Source organism: Nipponia nippon, unplaced genomic scaffold (genome assembly GCF_047370975.1).
Source record: "Nipponia nippon isolate SJK-2023a ecotype South Korea unplaced genomic scaffold, ASM4737097v1 scaffold_8, whole genome shotgun sequence".
Lineage (NCBI taxonomy): Eukaryota > Metazoa > Chordata > Aves > Pelecaniformes > Threskiornithidae > Nipponia > Nipponia nippon.
This window is the reverse complement of record NW_028262402.1, coordinates 9,898,923-9,924,521: the sequence shown is the minus strand read 5'-3', so window position 1 is coordinate 9,924,521 and position 25,599 is coordinate 9,898,923. Positions and strand designations below refer to the sequence as shown.

Genomic DNA, 25,599 nt, shown 5'->3' with positions numbered 1-25,599 from the left:
TTTCTCTTGGCTGCAGCCTTTCCATTCTTTCCTCCTTTCACTGTCTTCCAAAATAAAACCTCCCACCAGCAGAAAGCAATTATCACTGTTATTTTTAGATGCCACCTCCCATACACTTCCTGACATTTTCTATAACAGTGATGCCTCTGCTGTTTATGAAAGGAAGCACTTGCACTAAGGAGTTGGACATCCAACCTATGATCAGAGGCAAAATTAAAACACACGCAGCTCAAAAGCATTTTCTCCTGACCAGTTCAGCTGCCCTGCCCTGTCTGTTGATTGTTGCAATCCCTAGTTAAATGTACCTAAATCTCTTGAATTATTACACAAGGAGCTTAAGCACTCAGGTCTGTGGTTTCTTCTGCTGCAGCTGCTTCCTATCTACACTGTGTAGCAGCACAGAGCACAGAGATCCTGAGGCTCCTTGCACACATAAAAGCCCTACTTCTTCACACATCACAAAAGCTGAGATCCAGGCTTACACTTCAGCAACCATGAGATGAACACAAATAAATTGTTTCCAGACCTCATACAGCACCCATGGTGTGCGCAGGTCTCTGCATCTGTGACATCTTTAGTGGCTATATCCTTACTCATTGAAATTGCATCTATGCCACATCTGCGAAAATGAATGCTCACATGCATAGGCAGAACATCTTGAGAGACAACAAAATGTAAAAAAAACTTTAGATTTTTATTTAAAATTGTGAACAGTGGTATGTGTTTAGATGGGCATACCATCAAGTAGAAAAGAGATCAGTCAATTTTCTAAAGAAAAATTGAGACGTTTATGGCCAATATCAAATTCATTGTCAAAAGTAACTGAGCTGCCTTTTCAAACCATAGTCTGTGAAGCCATTTTTTCCCTTCTGTCATCAGTCAAATGACAGATAATACCAATGCTCTTTGAACAGAACCAGGTCAATCAAAAGGTTAATCAAAAGCACCAAATAACAATAAAAGTGAATCATGACATCATGCATACAGAGAGAAATATGGGTTAGTGCACATAAATCTCTCCCCTTTTCCCTTATGTCAAATTCAGAATCTCAAATTATTTCTTTTTAAAGGTAGAAATCAAATAGTAAGCATCTTCCATCTTCCAAATATTAAGTATCTTCTGTCTATGAAAACAGAAGCCTAAGTTCTAAATAATGTTTTCCGTGTAAGCTTTACTGGAATAGAATTTGACTCGTTTTGACTATTGGTGTTAATTTGACCAAGATATGAAACACTTTTGATTCCTCATCTTTAAATCTTATTCAATACAGACCACTCGGATGCCCATAGCTGTTTAAGGGTTTACTGATCAGGGACAATTTGCTCAATCGGGTTGAAGTGAGGCAGTGACAGACAGCAGTTTTCCTTCCTGTGCTAAAAATAAAGGGCCAAACCCCTCCTCTCCCAGCTTGAGCAAGCAGCTTTTCTCCTCAGCTTTCTTCCTTTCTCAGCCAAGCTTCCTTCAGCTGTTTCAATCTCCTTTAGCCAGCCTATCAGAAAGAGTAAATATGTCTGCTGGTATAGGTAACTAACCTGGGCAACTATATTGTTCCAGCTAAAGCCACGCCTCAGATGCAGGCATGCACTATATGCATTTTTTCCTAGATGTTCCACTTTTAGAACTAGGAAGTGCTTTAATGAAGCACCAGCAAATGCCTTGACACTGACATTCTCCTTTCCCTTTAGTATTTATTTGTCATCATTTATATTCTTAAGTATTCTGCACCCGAACACACAGACTGGAAGCTGGCAAGAAGGGATACAAAAAACCCCTGGTTTTTGAAAATTACTGTGAAACATGGATAAGATCACTTATTCCACAAGGCGTGCCTATTATCACACTCCAGCAGTTGATAAAGATTAGAAATTTCCTCCCTTCGTTAACTTTGTGAAAGTTGCTAGCTTGGTTTCCAGGATTGGGGGGGAGGGAGGGAGAGGAAGGATAAAATAATGTTGTTTATATTAAATTTAGACTTTTCAGCAAATGCAAAAAGAAATATCCATTTCAATGACCTTGCATTATAAAGAAAATTAAGGTTTCCAAGAGAGAGTGTCTCAGAGAAAACAGGTACGAAAACATGGGAGAAATTTGTGAATAGTGTTAAACAAATGATGGAAACACATTTGTTTCACTTGTCATAAAGTTAAAATTCCATATATGAAACAGATGGCCTGAATTTCCAGCACAGACCTGATTTACCTATAGATATTGGCCATTCGCTGGAAAAAGTGACATCTCTAAGGATAAAATCAAAACTAAATAGGATACCCTAGCAAAAATGTAAAAAATAGCCCAAGAAAATATATTTCATACTTGCTGATCCAATTTATGATTTACACTAATATCATCTCCTCCATGTCATGATTATTTCTGTCTGCCCTTTGTCGGTGTCCTGTTCTGGCGTCTGTTCATAGAACTGTGTTTTGCCCCAGTTCTTCTCAAACCCATGCCTGCTGCCTGTGATCACCTGATGGAGCTGCAGTTCAGCTGATTCTCTGCTAGGGATACAGGATTGGCCTGGGTTTGGGCAGCAACTCACATACCGGTTTTATTCATATTTCACTCCTGTATGGGGAAGAGACTCTGAATGAGTGAAGACTCCCATAATTTTGTAAGATCTTTTCAATCCTGTTATACAGAACACCTTGTTCTGCTATATAGAAAGGGCAGTTCACAATTTTAACAGAAAACTGCATTTCATACCTGCAGGGAGCATAGGAACTTACCCACATTGACAGATTTCTCCCACATACGCTTTTCCAATTCCATATTAAAGTTGTCACGTGATACCAAATCCTCACTCAGTTTCTCGTTAGGTTTCTTTGAAAAATGCGATCACCATCATACAAATGTCTTGTAATTTACTATAATTTCAACATGAATTTTTCCTAGGAATGATCTGAAACAGATCTGAAATTATCTGAAACAGATCTGAAATGATCTCAAACAGACCAAATTACTGTATCTTTCCAATGAAGATTAGAAGATGTATCTATCTTTGAGTCTCTAACTAGCTGAAGAATCAGACTAGACATTCTAATTGCTAACCTTAGTTCAACATCCATAATTCCTTAGTAAAATACAATGCACAATTTCTTTTTGAAAAACACTTAAACTTTTACATAGATGTATCTGTACCTGTAGAAGAAAAACATGAAGAAATTACCTCAATTGTTAGCAATGAATGCCTAGTCACTGCAGCTGGATTCCTATCAGTTGTCTCCCAAATGAATTACAGTTCTTAAAATATAGCAAGCACATGGCCTGGTTGTGATGTCAGTGTATCATTTTTAAAATCCCAAATTATTTTCAACCAGAAAATATGTAAAGTCACTCTTTTATTCCACAATATTTCTTAAAAAAAATCCTTTGATTTGCAGGCTCTTAGGAACACAAGTAATAGACTGGTAGAATTAAATAAATGTATTGGTTCTACTTTAATGCTCTCTGTACTTGTACTAAAACTGAGAATTGCCTTGAGAAAGCAGCAATTAAAAAAAATCTATATTAAACTCATAGAAATCAGTTAAAGGTGCAAAGATACAACATGGTGACATTTATTTAAATGTTCACTGCATTTGTTCACTGACATGTACAAAATACTCATTCACTTATTCTAATAAAAAAGGTTCTCCACTCTCACTTGGTTCTTTTTGTCAAAGAGCAGTTTATGCTTTAACTATTTTAAAATAACAATTTTACACATTTTACGACGAATTCAAGTTTGCAAAAACAAATCAAGAGGTTTTATTTGTTTGTTTGCTTTAGAACATGTACATCATTAGTCCTAAATGCTATCAACAAAGTTAGCTATTTCTCAAAGAAAAATGCACTTTCTTCAGTAAATCAGAGTGATAGTTTCACTGTGCTGGTGTATTTGTCCTCAATAAATACAAAATAAAATCCACCACTTCTGTTCCTTTTAGGCATCTCTCAATAGGAATTTTTCCCTTCAGGCACTATGGTCTCACATACATACCACTTACACTGACTTTCAGTCAGGCCTCCCTGAAGTTGCAAAGATCTATCTGTCCTTTGTCCACATCTGCTAGAGCAGATGAACTGACTGTCATTATCAGCAAGTTTGCAGAGTGAAACAATAGCCTGAGACCCTACCCCATCGCAGCAAACTCCCCACAAACTCTTAATTAAACAAAAGCCCATTACAATGTTAGCTGTCATGTGCTGACAGTCCATTTTCCAGTTTCTTGTCCACCAGCTGAGAGAACAGAAAATAATAGCTTTCCCCACTGGTTAAAACAGAGCAGGACTGCCTGGTAGCCCCATGGTCTATGCTGTGCAGGATCTCCAAGTGAGTCACCAGGACAGATACAGTTATCATATAACATGGGTTCTTTAAGTCCTGCAATCTATTTAAGTTATGAAGCAGAAACATCTACTTTCTCATTTTAGGAAAAAAAAAAAATGCTTATTTTAGACTGATCATGCTTGAGATAGGTTTCAATTTGGTCAAAAGGAGTCAGACCCTAACTTCAGTGGCAACCCTACTTTGTGAGTTTCACCCTCTTCTGAAGTTTCATTAGGATGGAGAGTTGCTTATTGGCCTTCAGTCCAGTTCTGCAAACTCGAGTGCAAGAAAATCAGTTATTTAAAACCTGCCTCCCACAAACTATGTTTCCTCCTTGCCTGTAATGCTGTGTGTCCGTAAGGCCATACTCTGTTGTAACATGAAAAAGAACAGGTCACCTTTCCCATTGCCTCTGCATCACAAATAATACTAAGAGGAGCCTAAGAGGAGAAGGGCATTCACCACTACCGAGATTCACATCTGCAGGCTAAGATTAGGATCTATGACTACCTAGGTTGCACACTGAGAATGCTAAGCTTTTGGAAGAAGCGTAGTACCTCTACGCCTGGCTGCAGGTATGAATTTCAGAGTCCATATCCTGGGCCTAATTTTGTTTTTGTTTTGGAGATGTTTTATATCCCACATACAGCAAGACTCTTGAAATCAGGAAACGAATAAGTCTGTGTTTAGTGTTCATGTATTTCATTTCTGTTAACCTCCTTTTAATTATGTCCATCACCTATTTGCTGGCAATGACCAATCTGAAAGTGCAATCTAGATGAGTATAAACAGCAATCAGCTAACACAGTATTGCATTACACGCTCTACATCTCCTGCCAGTGATATTTGCTAGTCAAGAAACCCTTAAATCATCAACTTTCTTGTTTCTGAGAAGTATGACATCTGTTAGAGCATCTGTTCATACTAGGGCTCTGTCAGCTAAGCATGTGGAAGCTGAAAAGGTTCTCAAAGGAATTTATGTTGCTCTACATCTTCTCCTGGGCAATGGGTCAGTTATCCTATCCAAAACCAAATTCTCTATGGTGAAATGATGAAGTTCTTGATCAGGGAAAAAGAGGTTGAATTAAATTACTGTAGACTTTTATATCTGCTTTCCCAGTCCCTTGTATATTATGTGGACACAGGAACTTTGTTATAACTTCACTACACTCTCAGTTGAACAAGATATTTGAATTGCTGGCTTCTAGGGATGTATTTCTCAGCTCTTGCACTCAAATACCTAGTGCTGTTATTCATTGCTGGGAGCCCGATAGAGGGGAAAAATGAATAAGCCTGTCTGCCCTTCAAAGCAGAATTTGCACCATTTAGAGGAGTTTGTCTATTTCATGGGAAGGAAACAGCTAAGAGCAGAACTGAGACGTGAAATCTAGCTAAATCCTGTCTTCGCAAGAGTCGTCTTGCCTAGGTCACCAAAAACCCAAGAAGCCTAATGACTTCACTGAGCTTCAGATTAGTCACCTTAGCTTTATTTCTCCCACACCAAAATACATGTACGTATTTCATACAACAGAAGTTGCTGTGGAAATAAGTAAACCAGTAAGTACTTTCTTACCAATAGAGGGGTGACGTAAGTAGCAATTTAATTTATTAATTTATTATTGTGTTCAGCAACACAAATCATCTTAACAGCAGTCAGGGATTTTCATGAGAAATATTTGGAAGTGTAACAATATTCTGTCAGTTCAGATACTCATGAAGGAATTGGAAGATGCTGATTCTTTTTCCTTCCCTACCACATACGCTTAACAGCCAGAGCAGGCTGTCCCACATGTATAGGGGTCCTTCCCAGGGGTAATCGCTCCGAGAGCAATGTGCACCCTGCTCCCACTCCGCTGGGGAATTGAAACACAGCCAACATGCTCATCATGACCTCAAAAACCAGAAGTATTCCTGAATTACACTATTTAAATACATATGTACATGTTGATCCAGACGCTGATCTAGGTGCCAATCCACAGCAAAATTCATGCTCGACCAGCTACAGAAAACACTGACACCACATCTGAAAATTCACAGATTTTTTTTTTTCAGCCACTGAAGCTATTGAGATGCTCAGGTACTAGAAAGTCATGTAAAACCCCAGAATCAGCAGATGCCCATAAAACATGCAAACCACAGTTTTGCCTTTTATGGCTTCAGATGGTGGCATATAAAACACTGAAATGCCTACCTCCAACTCATCATTTATATCAAACAGCTTCCTACTTTCCCATAACTAGTGAATATATATTACAGAGGTTTAGTCAAAACCTCCCACTACATCTTCTCTAAATTTTTGTGTCTACTATACCAAAATATTTCTCAGGCTTTGCTGTCTGTGACAGATGCTCTTCAGATTTCAGTCATGAAGTTCCTTGTTTTATAAGGATCACAAAACTTTGCTCAAAGTATGTGATAAAGATAAGTCCATAAACAGAGATTTAATCAATCCATCTGATTTTTTTTCCAAGTGTTTTTTTAAACTGCCCAAAGAACTGAAGTCTTAAGATTGAAATTGTCACAACATTGCCTTAAAAAAGCTATGTATGCTAATGCAAGCCTGACATTTTCAAATAACTCAGCAACTGTCTCCAACTGCATCACTTAGTGCCATCAGTATTTTAAATATCTTTTGAATTTTTTATCTGCAAGAGATGATGAGCACAAATGGCAGCACTTAGATTTTTTTTTTCCAAACAGCAGCTATAATCGGTTACATATATGTTGATACATTATCTAACTTAAAAGTGCAATCTGCTCATTACAGCAGTAAGTGCTATGGTTTACATTTAAACCATTTGCCTTCAACACCTAGCTTCTCTAAAGTTACAGGGATTACAATTTCTAACATAAATTAAGATAAACTTTCACACAGCCCTCGCCTCATTTTGCTGTGCTTAGGTGCTGCAACAGTTTGAGATAATCTTAATAGGTGTTTGCCAATTATTTTTATTAGTCTATTAATCAATATAAAAGCTTTATTTATTGGAAAATAAAATACATTTCTTAACAGATCATATAACTTTTTTAGTGGTTGCAAAATACCTAACAGATTATTTATGTGGTTTTTTTTCAGTTACTTAGAGAGGCTTTGCTTATAGACAAAAATTTTTCAATCATCCTATAAAACTTTTTCCCCCATGGACACATAACATATGCTCAGCAGAAACTGACAAAATAAAATCTATCTGCAGACCACTAACATGATGGTTCAACTACTAAGTTCCTTCATGCCAATGTGCATAAGATCTTAGGGACCCTTAAACCATGGATTACTGGCATAACAGACTACACCAGCTTGTGTCAATTCCTACTTATATTGCTTTAATCAGGATTACCAACACAGGAAAAACATCAGAGCTTCAAAATACCCATTATGTTCTGTTTTGTAAATGAAACATTTTCATAAATGCTAATACTGCAATGTGATATGAACACACTTTATGCATCACTGTCCCCCTCTAAACTGAGTATAAATGATCCATATGAACACCTCTTGCTATAAATACATATATTAAATAATTTTAAGATACAATATGTTTGTTTGTTTTACTTAAAGCAGTCACAAACATGAAAATTACCTGAAAATTATTCAAGAGCAGCCTTCTCCAGTTTACAGAAAAGAATTATGTATCTTTTACTACATAAAAAAAAACCCCAACACTTCACTTCCTGGTTTAAACTTCATAATTGAGTTAAAAATATGGAAATACTGAAATAGAATTGAATATGAAAATGGAACATGGAAATACTGAAACTAGTTTATAAACATGTAACTCAGTTGTGCGTTGCCTTTGAACAAATGTCAAGCAGACCAGACACACTAATCTGCATTTAAATAATATCCCATTTTCTACAGTATCTGGGAATGCTAACACAAGATGAGACAGGCTACTGTGTTACATATAAAATTATATTAAAATACACATTTGTGTGTCTTTAATGTGAATTACAGTAAAATTCAGAATAGTGCACCACTTTGATCTTAATGTCAATAAAAGAAATAACAAAAGGTTGTTTCCAATGGTTGTTCTGGCAGCCTAAATTTAGAAATATCCTCTGCATGCTAAATTGTTCAAAATTTCATTTTTACCTGTAGAAACTAAATCAAAACTAGTGAATCTGTCATGGCTGTAAAGCCTGTATTCAACAGAAGAAAAATGAAACCATTAGAATCTGCCAATACTCTAATACTACATTCCAATTTTTTATTTTTAAGTTTTGCATTTAATTTATCATTTGAATCCAACTCCACCAAGGGTTCTGTTATTTCTTTAATTAACGACTCTACAAAACTTTGAACATAAAAAAATCTAATGTAAATAATGAGTGTTATTATCCTCCTAGAACTAGAGAAAAGGTAGCCAGCTTCCATCAGAATAAACACCTCAACAATTTAAATCTATAGAATTTAATATTTGGAGGAAAGATCTTAATATTCAGAAAAAACACCACAACAAACAAAACATCTTAAGGATTTAGATGAACAACAAACACAGCAAAGGCGATCTTAGCACTTTTATTGCTAGCTTTTAGAAGCACAGAAATAGTAACTTCTTAACTGGCTCCTCTGGGTTTTCATAGTTTACTGAGATATTTTATTCAGTGATTCTTGGCATTAGACAGAGAGTTAAAAAAAAAGTGGGTTTGGCCCATCAGCAGGTCTGGCTCCCTATCAGATCTCTGCTACAGCAACTCTGCATGTTTTTTCTACTCTTTTTTTGTCACTAAGCTCTCTGATGCTGGTACTACACCTTTCTGATTAACCAGCTGTAAATCAGAGCACTGAAAGTAGAAATCACTTTCTGCTTTAAAAACAAACAAACAAACAAACAAACAACGCAGCTACAGTAAGCAGAGGGGCTTGAATAATCACAAAAGCAAAAAGTTGAAGAAAAGTTGCACAAATGACTGATTTCCACACTATTTAACTGACGTTTTCTAGAACAAGAAATTTTTTACATCAGCCCAAAAATGCCCCTAATCCACAGATTTCTCAGTTTTGGGGTTGAGTTTTTTTTTGTTTGTTTGTTTGCTTGTTTGTTTTTTAAGGCTAGCTGTTTGACTAGATAACAAATTCTGTAAGAAGCCAAATTCAATAACTAGTCCAATTCATTCACATTTTCATAGTATCAGGGAAAAGGCATTTTCTTTTATATAAAAGCACATAAGTGATAAATACTGTCATGATAAAAAAGGTGATATGCAGTTCTCAACATCTGAGATCTCAACAAAAGGCATACCTTCGCCTAGTAGTGAACAGTTACTATCCTTTCACTACTAGTGAATGACAGTTTACTCTAGATGAGAGGTTAGCTCCTGGTAGAGAAGCACTGGTTTGTCAGGAGTCAGAACAGGTACACAAAAAGTTTACCTCACATGCCGTGGATGCTGCCCAGGTAATCAGCTGGAAAGTTGTAAGACTGCCAAATATGAGTTCTTTATTTTCTGTTGATACTTTCAATAACTCAGGCTGTGGGGATGCTTTCTAGTGACACCTTCCCAAAACTCCAGTAGACTTCAGATTCTCTTATGGAAACAGTGATTTTGAATAAGGGAGTTGTATCCAAAAGGATATGTGATTTTCACTATGGTAATTTTTCTTATCAGCCAGAGATAATGCTGTGCTGGTAAATGATGTACAACTGCTTCAATCCAGTGCTTTGAGCATTTGAAATGTAAATATTCAGGGCATCTCTAGGAAAGACTATTATTCTTCAGCAATGGCTTGGATATGAAGCTTGAATCAGTGGACAGTGAAGGCTAGCCACATCTTCAGATGTATGAACAGAAGGATGGCCAGTAAGTCAGAAGATGGGATTTCCCTGCCTCTACTCAGCATTCATTAGACCACATCTAGCTACTGTGCCCAGTTTTGGGCCACCCACCATGAGAAAAATGACAATAAACCACAGTAAGCTCAGGAGAGGGCCATCGACATGGTCACAGCTGGAGCAGTCACCCTGTGAGGAGAGGCTGGAAGACCAGGGCTGGTTCAGCCTGGAGAAGGGTCAGATCCAGGGGCCCCTAACAGCAGCCCCCAGTGCCTATGAGGGGCTGTCAGGGAGCCAGGTTCTTCTCAGTGGGGCGTGCCAGGAGGGCACGGGACACGAGAGGCTGGGACTGGCTGTAAAGAAACCTTTCCCCAGGAGGACAAGTAAGCAGTAGCACAGGCTGCCCGGAGGCTGTGCAAGCTCCCTCCCTCACTGGTCTGACCCCATGGCTGATCCTTGCTGCAAGGGCAGCACCTTGCACCCAGCACCTCCCAAGCTCCCTCCCCATAGGTTATCCCATGACCCTGCCAGAGGCACCCAGACAGGTGTGCAGGGGAGCGGCAGAGGCACTTGGGCAGAGCCAGAGGCTGCAGCAGGGAGAGGTAGTACCCAGAGCTGCTTCACAGACTTCACAGGTTTTAAAAACATGCAGGAGCCCAGAAGTAGATTCCCTGACAAGTCTAGCAAGTGGCCAACATGAGACGCTTAGCTCAACATTGGCATAACAGTTAAAACCTACATTTGTGCTTTCACTGTTGAAACATACAAAAAAGATTTAATATTTATAACACTACCTTTCTACAGTGCATTGCACTTGCCACACTCGATCATAGTATTTCACCTGATACTCTGCTCTCAGACACAAGTTTTGAAGAACTTCAAACACATAGAAGAGGAAAATCCTGTCTTTAGAGCACCTCAGCTTTTCGGAGTACCTCAGTGTCTTCAGCTGATGACATGAATCATAGAAAATGATAAACCTAGATGTTTTAAACTTCAGCAACTAGTTAACTAGGGTTAATACTGAAAATAAAATACCCATCTGTAAAGCACTTCTCAGTGACCCACTGCTGCAGAGGCTGTTACACACCAAGAGCACAGATAAATAATTCCATTACATAATAATTTCACTTCTTTATAGAACAGAAGAAAAAGGAGCCATTCATTTTCATAGGTATTTACAGTTTGAATCCTTTACCCAAATCCTGATTTTTTTTTCATTTATTTGTAATCTCGACTTTCATATGCAGTAAATCTCACTATGCACTAGCCATTCTAATCTATATTACCTGATCCTATTAAGTCTGTTATTTTTTTCCTTTTGAAAAGCAGCCTAAAATTGGACACAGTGTCCCAAATGAATAATTTCTAACGTACCACTTTCACATTTTTTAGTTTCAAACCTCCTTTTAACACATCTAAGAATCCTACTTGCATTGTCAACTCCTGTTGCTACATGTAGTTAATGCTCAGATCAAGCTGTGATGTTTTCACTGCAGGAAACAGTGACCCTGTAAGTATTGCAATTATATCATCAGTATCATCACAGAGAATGATGCATGCGTAAAAGTGGATGTCAATGCAGAAAGAAATGCCTTTGTTCAATACATTTAATGCATTAGGTCCAGTTAATAATAGCCTGGTTTTGGTAATATAAATACTGGATTTTCACTATTGCTGCCAGACTATGTTTTTCATTTACAATATAGGCCACATAAGACAACCAGCAGGAATAGGGACACAACAGGCTAGGACTGGCTGCAAGAAAAACTTTCCCCAGGAGGACAGGTAAGTGGTGGCACAGGCTGCCCGGGGGCTTATCACTGTGGCACTGAAGTACCATTCCAAATAGTACGCCACCTGTGAAAGCATGAGCCCACCATTTTAAATTAAAAAAAAAAAAATCAGATGCATTTTATGATTACATGAAGAGATTTGTCTAGGCTCAAATTTGTCCTGTGGTACTCAACTGATTTTTATAACTAATGGAAGTTTCCACTGCCTCAGAAATCTCTGCACTGCACTCCATTTTCAATACAACAATGTGCTAATGCCAAGAAAGACTTGACTGTATGCCATTGCTCTCCTCAAATCAGGTCTACTTACATACACTTCAGATTACATATAGTATGTCACAACTTGCTCAAAAATAAAAGAAAAAAAAAGTCTTGCAATGCTATTGACTTGGTCTTGAGATAATTCATAGAAAGCCCTTGTAGATGTACAGAAAAGGAAAAAAATATACAAATCTAAAGGGAATTCTACAAAAAAGACTGATCTATTTTCATCAAGTATTGCACCAAAAATATCTTCAGAAAGGCTGTTGGCTAGATGAAAGTCATCAAGTATTAAAAAGAACAGAATACAGCAGTTAGAAAGGAGACATACAAGTAATTTAAATTACGATTACCCCTGGCATGATGTTAATTAATTATCATATAAACATCAGCATAACATTTTGCTTTTTTTATACAATTGTGGAATCTTTTAGGTTGGAAAAGACCTTGAAGATCACCTAGTCCAACCATTAACCTATCACTGCCAAGTCCAACACTTAACCATGTCCCTAAGCACCACATCTACCCATCTTTTAAATACCTCCAGGGATGGGGACTCAACCACTTCCCTGGGCAGCCTGTTCCCGTGCCTGATTACCCTTTTGGTGAAGAAATTTTTCCTATTATCCAATCTAAACCTCCCATGGTGCAACTTGAGGCCATTTCTTATTGTCCTATTGCTTGTTACTTGGGAGAAGAGACTGACCCCCACCTCACCATAACCTCCTTTCAGGTAGTTGTAGAGAACGATAAGGTCTCCCCTCAGCCTCCTCTTCTCCAGACTAAACAACCCCAGTTCCCTCAGCTGCTCTTCATAAGACTTGTGCTCTAGACTCTTCACCAGCTTCATGGACCTTCTTTGGACACACTCCAGCACCTCAATGTCCTTCTTGTAGTGAGGGGCCCAAAACTGAACACAGCACTCGAGGTGCAGCCTCACCTGTGCCAAGTACAAAGGGACAGCGACTTCTCTAGTCCTGCTGGCCACAATATTTCTGATACAACCCAGGATGCTATTGGCCTTCTTGGCCACCTGGGCACATTGCTGCCTCATATTCAGTTGGCTGTCGACCAGCACGCCCAGGTCCTTTTCTGCCAGGCAGCTTTCCAGCCACTCTTCCCCCACTTGTAGTGTTGCATGGGGTTGTCGTGACCCAAGTGCAAGACCCAGCACTTAACCTTGTTGAACTTCATACAATTGGCCCCGGCCCAACGATCCAGCCTGTCCAGATCCCTCTGTAGAGCCTTCCTACCCTCCAGCAGATCAACACTCCTGCCCAACTTGGTGTCATCTGCAAACTTACTGAGGGTGCACTCGATCCCCTCGTCAAGATCATTGATAAAGATATTAAACAGGACTGTCCCCAGTACTGAGCCCTGGGGAATACCACTTGTGACCGGCTGCCAACTGGATTTGACTCCATTCACCACAACTCTTTGGGCCCAGCCACCAGCAAGTTTTTTACCCAGCAAAGCACATGCCCATCCAAGACATGAGCAGCCAGTTTCTGCAGAAGAACACTGTGGGAAACAGTGTCAAAGGCTTTACTAAAGTCCAAGTAGACAACAGCCACAGCCTTTTCCTCATCCACTAAGTGGGTCACCTTGTCATAGAAGATCAGGTTAGTCAAGCAGGACAACCCATGCTGAGTGGGCCTGATCCCCTGGTTGTCCTGTATATGTTGCGAGATGGCACTCAAGATTATCTGCTCCACAACAGACATGTAAACATCAGATTTCAAAGTGTATGCGTTTCTTCCTGTATTTGCAGCAAATCTTCCACTTTTAATACCAGCTTTCATCCTTCTTGGAGTCAGATTTTCTAAAGGTCACAACTCCCTATTATCAAATATAAATACAACTTATATTATACTTTGCGGAGCAGAAAAATAAGGGAACTAGCCTGATATGCTGTTAATTCTCAAAACATTTGAGTTTCAAATACCTTCTTTTATATCCAGTTTAAGCACAGACAAGTTGACAGCGACCTCCTGCCTTTCACCTAAACTGAAATCAATATTTAAAAAATTCTGTCATTCTTGTTAACTAGTTTTTTTCAAAGAAGTGCAAAGCAAGTGACAGAGCAAGCACTTTATTCACTCTTCTGAGACATTTGCATGAACCTGCATGACAGAAATTCCCTGACTGATCCAACTCTCAGAAGCCAAAGCTTTATAGTCAGGCAATGCATTCTAATAGTTATTTTGTGTTAGTATTTTGAACCTCACACCCTGTGTATACAGCCCATAAGGTGCATAAATATACTCTCCTTTTCCTGGTAGGTTTTAGGTGCTTAAGTAGTGCACAGTCAACTTAGTTTTGTGTCTGAATATAATTACTAATAAATTATTTGCACAAGTTTCTTTCTGACAAAACCAAGAAAACTAACAAGCTATGGAAATAAATACAATTACATCAGGCAGAACTTAGTGCTTTATGCATATGTGTGCACATATAATTATGTAACATGATATAAAGATTTTACGTGAATAAATTTTATGTAGATGATTTTATACAAATATAAAATTTATCAATGACTAACACAGGCCAAGCATTTATCTAATTGTTTTGTTTGTATAACATATCTGAGACAAAGTCTTGCAAATCTGTACTAATTGATTTATAAGTCAATACCACGTCTACATATATGGAGTAATTACACAAACTATATATTCCATACACATTACATGGGCAATTCTGTTCACTGAGGCTTGGTTTATGATTATTTTGGGGTAATAAGTGCAATCCATATTTTGTTATATTTAGAATAAATATGGAAAAGTAACTAATGATAAAATATGGAAAAGTAACTAATGATAGAATTTAGGAACTCTGTTACCGGTAAATGAGGAATGTCTGCTCTGCAAGCTACAGATGTAAGTCTACCAGCTGTGCTACTGTGTGTGCCACCACTGCTGTCCCAGATACAAATAGATACATTTGCAAGTGTACAAGAACTTTTTTCCACTGAAAGTCCACCTTTCAATACACATATTGAACACAAGCCCTTAAAGTAAGAGAATCACTCTAAGATGTGAAAAGATATCTGATTCACCTCCTTAATAAATTGAGGGGGATATACATTAATATTCATCTAAATTGATACTTGTCTTGGCAAAGGTATCATTTAGAGAAAAGGTGAAATTGAGAAGCATCTATTTTAAGAATTATTTTAGTAAATCACAATCGAAACAAAATGCTGGGTAAAGCAGGTCATCTAAACCCTTACTATATTTTTCAGGCTAGCCTGACATGACCCACTTTCTGTCCCTAAATCAATCTCAGGCTCAAGCTGTGACATGGGTAATCCATTCAGATATCTGCCTCGGCACAGCAAAAAGGTGTAAAGGGAACCATCTGGGGAAAGACAAGTTGTCAAAGGCAGATTTAAACTAAGATAAGTGATGTAAGGGTTAAAGGAAATCAGATTGTAAACAGGAAGGTCATGAGCAAAACCAGTATCTGCTGAAGACAAAGAATAAGTGAGGGTTAATTTTTCATTTCTTTGTCTTCTACCACTGCTAAGTGGAATAATGCTCACAATGTGGATCTTTATGAAACAGCAAACTAACTCTCAGGAAGATGAATGAACAGGAAGGAAATACAATGTCGAAGAGATGTCTAAAAAGATGGTACAGGCAGGTGTGAAATTGCCCACATGGCACGTTTGTATTTCATTTGCTGTTGCCACAGAGTGAGCCTAGAGCAAGCATCATACAGCCATGCCTGAATTAAGGTGCACTTCCACCGGATGCAGCGTTTTCTCAACTCCTACCAAACTCAGTGGGTTGAGTGCTTTCAGACTCAGCAAACTATGCTTCAGTGCAGTACAGAGAATGCAAGATATGGTTATCTTGTACCAAAGACTGCAACATTTTGCTTAACTCAGTGGTGTTAAAGAGATCCATCCCACAGAGCTGCTACATCTTGTTTGGAAAATTCCCAGAAGGCTCAGAAGCAAGCCAACAAGGCATGCTAAGTAGTGCAGCATCACGTAACTATACCTGCTTCAGCCTGGACTTGGTTTGACCTTGTTCCTGTGGCACCTGCATCACAGTTAACATGTCCTAAGAGACTCAGCTTTTCTGAGTCTCTAGTGACACATGAGCCAACCTGAAATAAAGGAGGGAGAAAAATAAAATACAAGTACCCGTAAAAATTTTCCATGTAGTTTGACACGGAGCAGATTCATCGCAGAAAAGTCCAGTTTAGGCAGGAAGCTCTACTCTCTCTCCATAATTTCTTTCATCCATTGCTGGGTTTGAATATCCTCATGGGTTAAAGCTGTGGAAGCTGTGTCAAGAATCCAGCAATTTGCACATATTGGAATGTGCATCAAGTTTTCCAGTCACTTCCTCACTTCCCTTCCCTTTTATTTCATTTTAAGATAAAAGGATATATAAATCCATCAGAAAATAGGACTCTGAGGTCTGAAATATTCAATCCTAGCTTAAACAAAAAAGCCCACATAAAAAGATTTAAAAATAAGTTTCATATCAACAAAACAACACTCATCATGGAGCAATTTTATTTTGTCAGCTTTGAATATATTATATGTAATCTAATTTTAGATTTGCAACAGAGTGGGCCTTTTCACTTCAAGAGGCATTCACATCTTGGAAAGCAAATTAAGTTATGCTTGTTTGCCAAGCTTCCCACTGTCTTGCCTTATAAAAAACAAATGGAACTGAATACTTCATTAAAAAGACTTGATACTGCATCTTTTCACACAAATACTCCAACAAAATGTTTTTGTTTACAGATTTTTCTAAAGAATGTAATACGCCAAACAAGACATAAAAAGTAAGAAATAGTAATGAAATTAATTCACAAATATGTCTGCTGAGTAATAGAGGTGGTAAGTACTGGAATCTATCTGCAAAGTTGGATCTGTATTATGGGTGTCAAATCAACCCCAAACAGAAAGAATTTAAAATATTTTGCAAATGGCACTTTGGTTTGCCCATTTATACTACCAAACCACTAAACTGAAACCACACTACCTTTCCAGAAGAAAGAAGTTGTACTTTACTTATTTACAGATGTCATCTCCTATTGGAAAAAAAAAAAAAAAAAAAGTACAATTATGAAGTTTATATCTGTTTTAGAGCTAGGAGAGAAAAACACTGGCTGAAGAAGTAAAGCAGAGCATGAGGTAAGCAGGCTTCAACAGTGAATGCTAGTTATGGTTACCTTCTAATAAGGATATGCAGGTTAGTAAAAAAATCAAAGAAAATGCTGTCACTTACTAAAAATATCTTTTAATAACCTGGAGTTTGAATACTAACCTCCTCCCTCCTGACTGTCCATCCTGAAATAGAGAAAAATGAAGGGGAAATATTGCATTGCTTACAATGGGTGGTGCAGAATGAATGACACTGTCACCACAGAGAAGTCCCAGGGTTTCCCACAAAAAGCTTTCCATGAAAGACTTTGTGGGATCCTCTAGAATGTGCAGTGCTATAAAACAGCAAAATAGTTTCCTCTTTTCTCTCAGAACATTTTAGTCTCCTCCTCCCTTAAAAATCCACTGTAACCTTTCCTACCTATACTTGCACTAACTTTTCATTGTTTAACACAGATGTAGGTTTGCTATGTATTAAGCTAGTTTGTTGTTGCTAGATGCAATTGAAATCTGAAAATTGCTGGAAACTATCCATATTAGCATTTTTGTATGACAAGAGAAAAAGGGGTCACTCACCAAAAATCTCATTAGTTCTGCTAAACGACAAAATGACTGCTTTACTTACGGTGAGTGCACAGACCATTCCTGGGCATACCCGTACAATGATGTACTAGCATACAGCAGATCCACTCCACGAACAAGTTGTGGAAAGAAGACCTATCAACCTCTCACAGAGCCTCTTCTGTATTAGAATTCACATGGATTGTCATGGCTTTAAATTTGAATTCACATATATGCTGACAGTTTACTAGTCTGCAGAAGAGTTTTTCTCCACCAAAATATTACCCAGTGTTGAAACTGTTACAAATAATGATTTAATAAGCTCCCAGATTTGACAGCCCTAGTGTCCTCCCTGCCAAATGACTAAAATCTACCAAATTTCACCTCATTTATTTCATTTGTAAGACAGAAAATTGAAATCATGGAGGTTTTTTAACACAATAGTAATTTTAGAATAAACTTTTAAAATAAGACACAAAGAATGACAAAGGAAAATTTTAGTATCTGATTGGCATGTATAATAGTATTTTCCAAAGCACAATTTTACCCTCATACCATGAACCAAAATGTCTATTTCCCTCCTGAGTCACAGTGTAAAGGATGCTCTAAACAACTGACTTGCTACCAAAAACGAAGCTTCATTACTTTTGTGATGCCTTTTATCAGTGTATTGGGTTTACATGGCCAGGTTTTGGTAACGGGGCACCTGTAAGGGTGGCTTCTGTGAGAAGACACCAGAAGCTGTCCCCATGTTGGACACAGCCAGTTCCAGTCAGCTCCAAGACAGATGCACAACTGGCCAAAGCTGAGCCCATCAGTGAGGTTAGTAGCACCTCTGTGATAACATATTTAAGAAGGGGTAAAAAACATAGAACAACAGCAGCTGGGAGGGAAGAGTAAGAAAATGTGAGAGAAACAGCCCTGCAGACACCAAGGTTGGTGAAGAAGGAGGGGGAGGAGGTGTTCCAGCCGCCAGAGCAGAGATTCTACTGTAGTGCAAGAAGACCATGGTGAAGCAGGTTGTCCCTCTGCAGCCCATGGAGGACCACACCAGAGCAGATATCCACACTGCAACCAGTGGAGGACACCAAGCTAGAGCAGGTGGATGCGCCCTGAAGGAAACTGTGACCCCATGGAGAGCCCACACAGAAGCAGGTATTCTGGAAGGACCTGCAACACCATGGGGGACCTGCGGTGGAGCAATCTATTCCTGAAGGACTGCACCCCATGGAAAGAACCCATGCTGGAGCAGTTCTTGAAGAACTGCATCCCGTGGGAAGGACCCAACACTGGAAAAGTTTGTGAAGGACTGTATCCCATGGGAGGGACACTGCATTGGAGAAGAGGAAGAGCATGAGGACAAAGAAGCAGCAGAGACAATGTGTTATGAACTGACCCCAACTCCCATTCTGCATCCCCCTGTGCTGATCGCAGGCAGGAGGTAGAAGAGTCAGGCGTGAAGTTGACCCTGGGAAGAAGGGGCAGGTGGAAGGTGGTTTTAGTTTTGGTTTTATTACTTGCTATCATATTCTGTTATTAACTGGCAACAAATTAAATTAATTTTTTCCCAAAGTCGAGCCTGTTTTGCCCATGATAGTAATTGCTGAGTGATCCCCCTGTCCTTATCTCGATCCACAAATTTTTTGTTGTATTTTCTCCCCCTGTCCTGTTGAGAAGGTGGAGTGATAGAGCCACTTGGTGGGCACCTAACAGCCAGCTAAGGTCAACCCACTACAGTCAGGAATTAAAAATGCCTTTTCGATTCAGGAAGGCCCTCTGTTGAGATGCTTCTTGTTTCACCTTCAACATGCAGCCAATGGACGAGTGGGAAATTAGTCCCTACATTAAGCCGTTCCCACCACCCAGGCCCACAGACAGCCTTTTGGACCAATGGAGCCCCCTAGTTCTTCCCTCTAGCATGAACTCTACAGAAAGAAGTATTTTCTCACAGACCATATAGACTTCAGAACACTTCTGAACTCTAAATATCTGTGAATTTTAGACTGTATTGACCCATACTTGAACAGGTTAGGTATTCAGTGCACAGGTGAAGCCCTAAAAATTAAAAGTTTAAGTTAAATTAGTCTTTTTATTTTTCATGGTCAAAGAAGAGAAAAGGGAAGGGAGGGAGTTAAAGGTTACTTTATCTAGGTTTCCTAGTTTTATACCTTTTAAAGCCTAATTAAGGTAAAGGTCATTCTCTGAAGTGAGATGAACAAGTTTATTTTGTTTATGTTTTTTTTTTTTAAAGAACAAACAGGTTTTGCTAAAATATGATGAGAATGACAATGATGTAAAGGCAACTCACTGAAAGCCATCTCAAATTTCCCAAACCTTAAAAAAAACCCAAAACAAAACCAGTCTCCAGGCATTCAGGCATTAAAAAAACTTTTTTTTTCTCAATACCTTTGGTCAAATAGGCCAGGACACTAGCCCTAAAATGCTTATTAACCTAAGAACAAATAATAACATTTGTATCTCAGAAACTACCACCACCATATATATTAAAAAAAAGGAAGGCAGATCACACATACCTAGCTTTGAGAAGTACGGACGATCTGGAAGATGCTTCCCTTTTGCTTAATAGGAAACTGAAAGTATTCAGCATCCCTGACATAAAGTCAAGGAAAAGAAATGAAGAAATAAAAATAATGTTCAGAAAATAAATCCTTTTTAATTATTGCTGCTATCGTTTTACTTTCTAACCTTCTAAAACAAGCACTGAACATCTGCAATACTTGGCAAAGAAATTAAATAGCAGAGCACATATGGATAGCACACAGATGTGTTTCAGTTTGTATCTGCTAACCTGCCTCTAGTCATATTTCTGAAAGAGAAATATATGTGTAAGCACATTTCCTTCACCACCATCCTGCTCACACATACTCTGTAACATATGAATTAAAGAATCAGTGATATCATCTGGAATCCTTGTCATTTTCATTCTAATTCATTTGCTAACAGAACCAAAAAAAAAAAAAAAACAACAAAACAGCACTCCATGAATGATAATGCAACACACTACTCCTTAGTTTATAACTCTTCATTAGAGCTGCGCAGGAAGTGGTTGCCAGGACTTCCAAGCAAACCAGGAACTCTATGAAGAGCAGCAGTTTTGGGTAAACAAAAACTTTGTCTCTCAAACAAAGTGCTCTGGCTGGCCCAGGGAGCAAACTGAAGGCTAAGCAGAACCTACTTACGTGCACGTTTTGTAATGTTTGGAATATTTCTGCCAAAACCACTTACACTGTGAAGATGCAAAACCATAATGCTTTCAATTGTGTTGAGAAAAGTGCAGGCAACCCAGGAGACCTGGGAACCCACCGGGACATATGTTGTGCAAGGTCTGTCTGCTCTTTTCTCTGATTTGCAAGGCAGTAATTCCACATACGAAGTCCCCTATGCAACTCCCTACCGATTGGGTATGTCATCGCACCCTTTCCAAATGAACGAACTCCACTAGGGCTGTTGAAGGGCACTGCCAAGCCAGGCAGCTAAGAGGCAGAGGACAGCCTCAGGAACACCAGCCTGACACAGCATCATCTTCTCCAATAGTGGACAGGCAGTTCTCCATGGATGGGACAACTTAATTCCTGGAAAAACTCAATACCATTTTTATGAACATCAGGTCATGTTGTTCATCAGTTAAGCTTAGATAACAGACATGCGATGCAAAAGAAATACACTGTGCCACTGCCTACCTCAGCAAGTCCCACAAGGAGAGCAGGAAAACATAGCCAGGACTCATATTCAATGCTCTCTGGAAGACAGCAGCTTTGTCTTTGGGGATTACATAAAGTATTCCAAACTGACTCCTTTTTCTCTTCCTCTCAAATAACACTCTGTTTCTTTAGGCCTAATTACTCACCTTGTATATTGCGTGTTTGGAAATCTTGCTCCTGGAGTGCTAAGGACATTTGCATAAGGATCTGTGCCTCAAGATAAATGCTTTTAACTGTCACAATAATTTAGCTTTTTCTGAGTAACGAAGAAGTAGAGAGGTTTTCATACTTCCATTTTTTAGTGTCTTTAAATGAAATTTAGCACAGAAAAAAAAAAAAAAATTACATTTTAACAGAAAAAGGAAACTCAGTGATCACCAATAGGTTCCCATAATCTTGTTACAGGAACTTGCAACTGATAGGACTCAACCATCTGAACATACCTGAGGTGGATTCCCCAATCCCATAAAGAAAAAACTAATGTTACTCAGCATTGTCAGTCATGTTCAAAAAAAAAAAACAACTTGCATTCAAGAAATTGGTTAAGTGCTCCCAAGAGATCTTACATCTCCCAATTTGCCCAATTGATATACAAATGTGAAAGAAAACAGGGATGGAAATAAGGAAGTGATAAGCCTAAGATGGTAGTTTAAATGAGTAAGATAGGTAGCTTCTATGAGTATTTATCTACATTGTCTGAAAACAAATTATATACTTGCAGATGGTGCCTAAACTAAGCTCTCAAACACTACTTAGTACAATATTAAAATTGTCAAACCACTCCAGCAAGCTGAAAAGTCTTTCCTGAACAAATGTTTCTTCTCCACTTGCAAGGAAGATGGGAGGAAGAGTAAGTGAGGAAACAAGAGATGCCAGCCATGTGTCAACATGTATTAACTCTGGACAAGGAAAGGGAGGCTTACCTCTGCAAAAACACTTGTACCAGTAAAACCACTAAAGTTGTTTTCAAAGCTGTGTTTGCATTTTAGTCATGTTCTTCCATTTTCCCTTTCTTTTTCTATCCCCGCCTCAAGCTAAAGAAAACCTTTGGGAAAAAAAAAAAAAAAAAAGCCATTTTCCACACATATATTCTGCACAGAGCCAAACTACAATCTGAAAAAGAACAATCACACTTCAAAATACTTGAAAAATAAGTATTTCTAGGTGACACATTTTTATAGGTTTATGTTTTGTAATAGGGTTCTTAAAGGTATTTTTCTTCAGGAGTCACTGGCTTGACATGTTGCTGATGCTTATTTCACAGAACCAAATTAAGCTGGCTGCAACCATGCTGAGAAGTCATAGAGAGCTCAGAAAGGAACATATTCATAAGAGTGAAGAGTAACTGCCTGAACTTTCTGAGATGCCAACTACCAAACAAGCAGCAACACAGCCAAAATAAAACATATCTTCCAGCTGCAAAACAACCCAAAACTTTACTATAATACTGGAAATACAAACAAATCAGTGGGATTTTTTTAGCATGCTCTGATACATCCACACTGGGAGACTCCTCTTCAGGCTTCTAATAAGCAATGAAAAAATTCACTCACATGATATCGGTATGCAATTTGTTTCATCCTCCCAATTCAAAAGTTATTGACAATAGCACCTTATACCTAAATTTCAGTTAGGTACATTTTCCATGTCATTTACAGAAGATTGGCTAAACATTAGCCCAAGTGCATCCTGTTTTATTTATACAGTTCAATAAGATTTCTAGAGCTGACATTCAGCACTTGCAGTATGTAAGTCAAAGGACCCGTCTGTAACATCAGTCTGAGATTTATCCTTAATAACTCTGAATCTATTTGAATCTTCAAGGCGATTATTAGCGAATATACACTAGAACTCCTTAAAAAATGGTAGGCGGCTGGCAGCTTTCACAAACAAAAGATATGATAACAGAACAAGAATCACATCCATTGAAAGAGGTGACTCTTAATTTTTCCCAATGAGTCACATGCCTCTTAGGATATTAACTCACTTTGAATTATTTGAGAAAAGATTATAAAATAATACTAAGGCAATTTCTTTTAATTCCCCTAACTAGTAAATAACACATTTAAATTACAGCACAGAAAGGAAATTGAACTGAAAAATATTTCTAACATAGGAACTCTTTTGCTAAGATATGTCTTAAGTTTCCTGCTGTTCTTCCTTTGTTATTGAATGGCAACTAAGAAATATACAATTATACACTTTACAGTTAAATATATAATTAGAAAATGCTGGTGAGTTATATGTAATAAAAATAATTTCTCTTTTTAAATTAATGCTGTTAAAGTTCACCACATGAATTTTTAAAAAAACAAAAAAACAAACAAAATTTCATTTCAAATATTGACTTCTCTTAGGATCCAATGACAACAAATGTTAATGAAATCACAGAATGACAGAATGGTTGAGGCTAGAAGGAGCCTCTAGAGGTCATCTGGACTAAAACCCCTTCTCATTTGTCCCCTGTGCCAATTGCTCTTGGAAGGAAGAGAAATTATATATATTCACACTGTATGATCCACAAAATGAGATCATATGCTAGACATATAATAGTGTTGGTCAGCAAATTCACGCTACATATCTTTAGAGCTCCTTTCCAGTAGTTTGCTTTTTTTATGCTGGTAGACTTGGAGACTCATTGTGTCTCTCCTCATACTCTCTCTTCCATCCTGAACTGAAAGTAGCTTGCTAAAACAATATAGCACTCACTTTGAAGTCATGCTGTTATGTATCAGTCTACCATTAGTGGTCCCTTGTACTAGTATCCTACCTTAGTTCCTGCTTTTGATTGTGACGTTAAAAGCAGAAAGCCAGCAAAAATGATATTGAGTACTAAGGACTAGGGTACAGCTATGTTTTGAAACAAGAAAACAGATGTTATAGGTTGTGACTGCATTAAAGTTTCTCTTGTTAAACACTTTGAGGCCCTGAAATAACTTCAAAAATGCTCAAAATTTGTTTCCAGTATAATTAGCATTCAGATAAACTCACCAAGTTAAATACAGTATTCAACTCATTATAGAAACTAGTTAGCAATCCTTTTATCACTGTCTTCTCATCTTGCCATACAAGAGCTTAGCAGTACAACCTCAGTAAACTAATTATGCTCCTCAGTGTATTTACATGCTTAAATATGTATAAAATGATCAAATACTTCTGTTTGACTATAGAGAACATATTCTGATTTGTGCTTTATTTTTGACTTCCAAAAAGTTTATGAACAGAAACTTAGAAAATGAATTATAAAAGAAAGTAAAACTTGAATGCTAATAACAGTCTTGACAGGCTAGGCTATTGCAAATGAATGCTTCCAACCTTCGAATTACTGTAAGTGACCACTAAGACTACAACAACATTTGAAGTCTGCAACTGTCACAGTTATTTTGCTAATTATTAGCCTTCCTCCCCTATTAAGAGATTATTGCCCCTCCTTCCAAAAAGAGCGAAAGCAATATCCTCTTTTTTCTTTTTTTTTTCCTTTGACTGATCACTAGAAAACAACCTCCAAATCCAGGATCTTATTTAAAAGTTTACTACTTGCCAAGTTTCTATTAGCCAGCTTTTTTTCTTTAAGTGGAAAGGGAATAAGAGGAGAAGAGTGAAGCCATTCTTAAAAGCATGCATTTTTCTTGCTCTGCCCTTAACACTGGTTTTCTTGGCATTAGCTTCCAGGAACTCACTTTTGTTTTCTCAGCTTTTTTCAGATGACAAGTCATGTCGTGATAAGTCATATCAGGCTGCATCAGTCATGCAGTAAATACACTAAAATGCTGAAAAACACTTTTCACCTCAAAGCCATACTTACAGCAGTAAAGAATTTAAAGGAAATTTCACAGGAAAAAATCATGCCTGCATGGTCTAGAAAAAAACAAGCTACAGCATTAATGGCCAATTTAATTCCTATGTTAATTCTGGTTATTCACTGGAGCTGAGTATAATTCATTTCTGATGCTTGTCGAAGAAGGAAATTTCAGTCTGGTTTGTTTGGTTTGGTTTCGTTTTTTTAAAGTCTTCAGATAAAAAGGAGGAGATGCCTCAAAACCGATCTGC

General features: G+C 38.0%; 1 protein-coding gene across 3 annotated transcripts in view; it reads right to left on the bottom strand.

The window, feature by feature from the left end:
- Positions 1-25,599, bottom strand: part of PRR16 (proline rich 16) — a 175,594-nt gene that overhangs the window by 117,726 nt on the left and 32,269 nt on the right. Inside the window, exon 1 of one of the 3 annotated variants that reach the window (XM_087742031.1) lies at positions 16,146-16,165. The exons of the other annotated variants lie outside the window; for them this stretch is intronic. The gene's annotated coding sequence lies outside the window, so the exon portion shown is untranslated. Of the gene's footprint in view, positions 1-16,145; positions 16,166-25,599 lie in introns of those variants that run through there. 3 annotated transcript variants of the gene reach the window in all.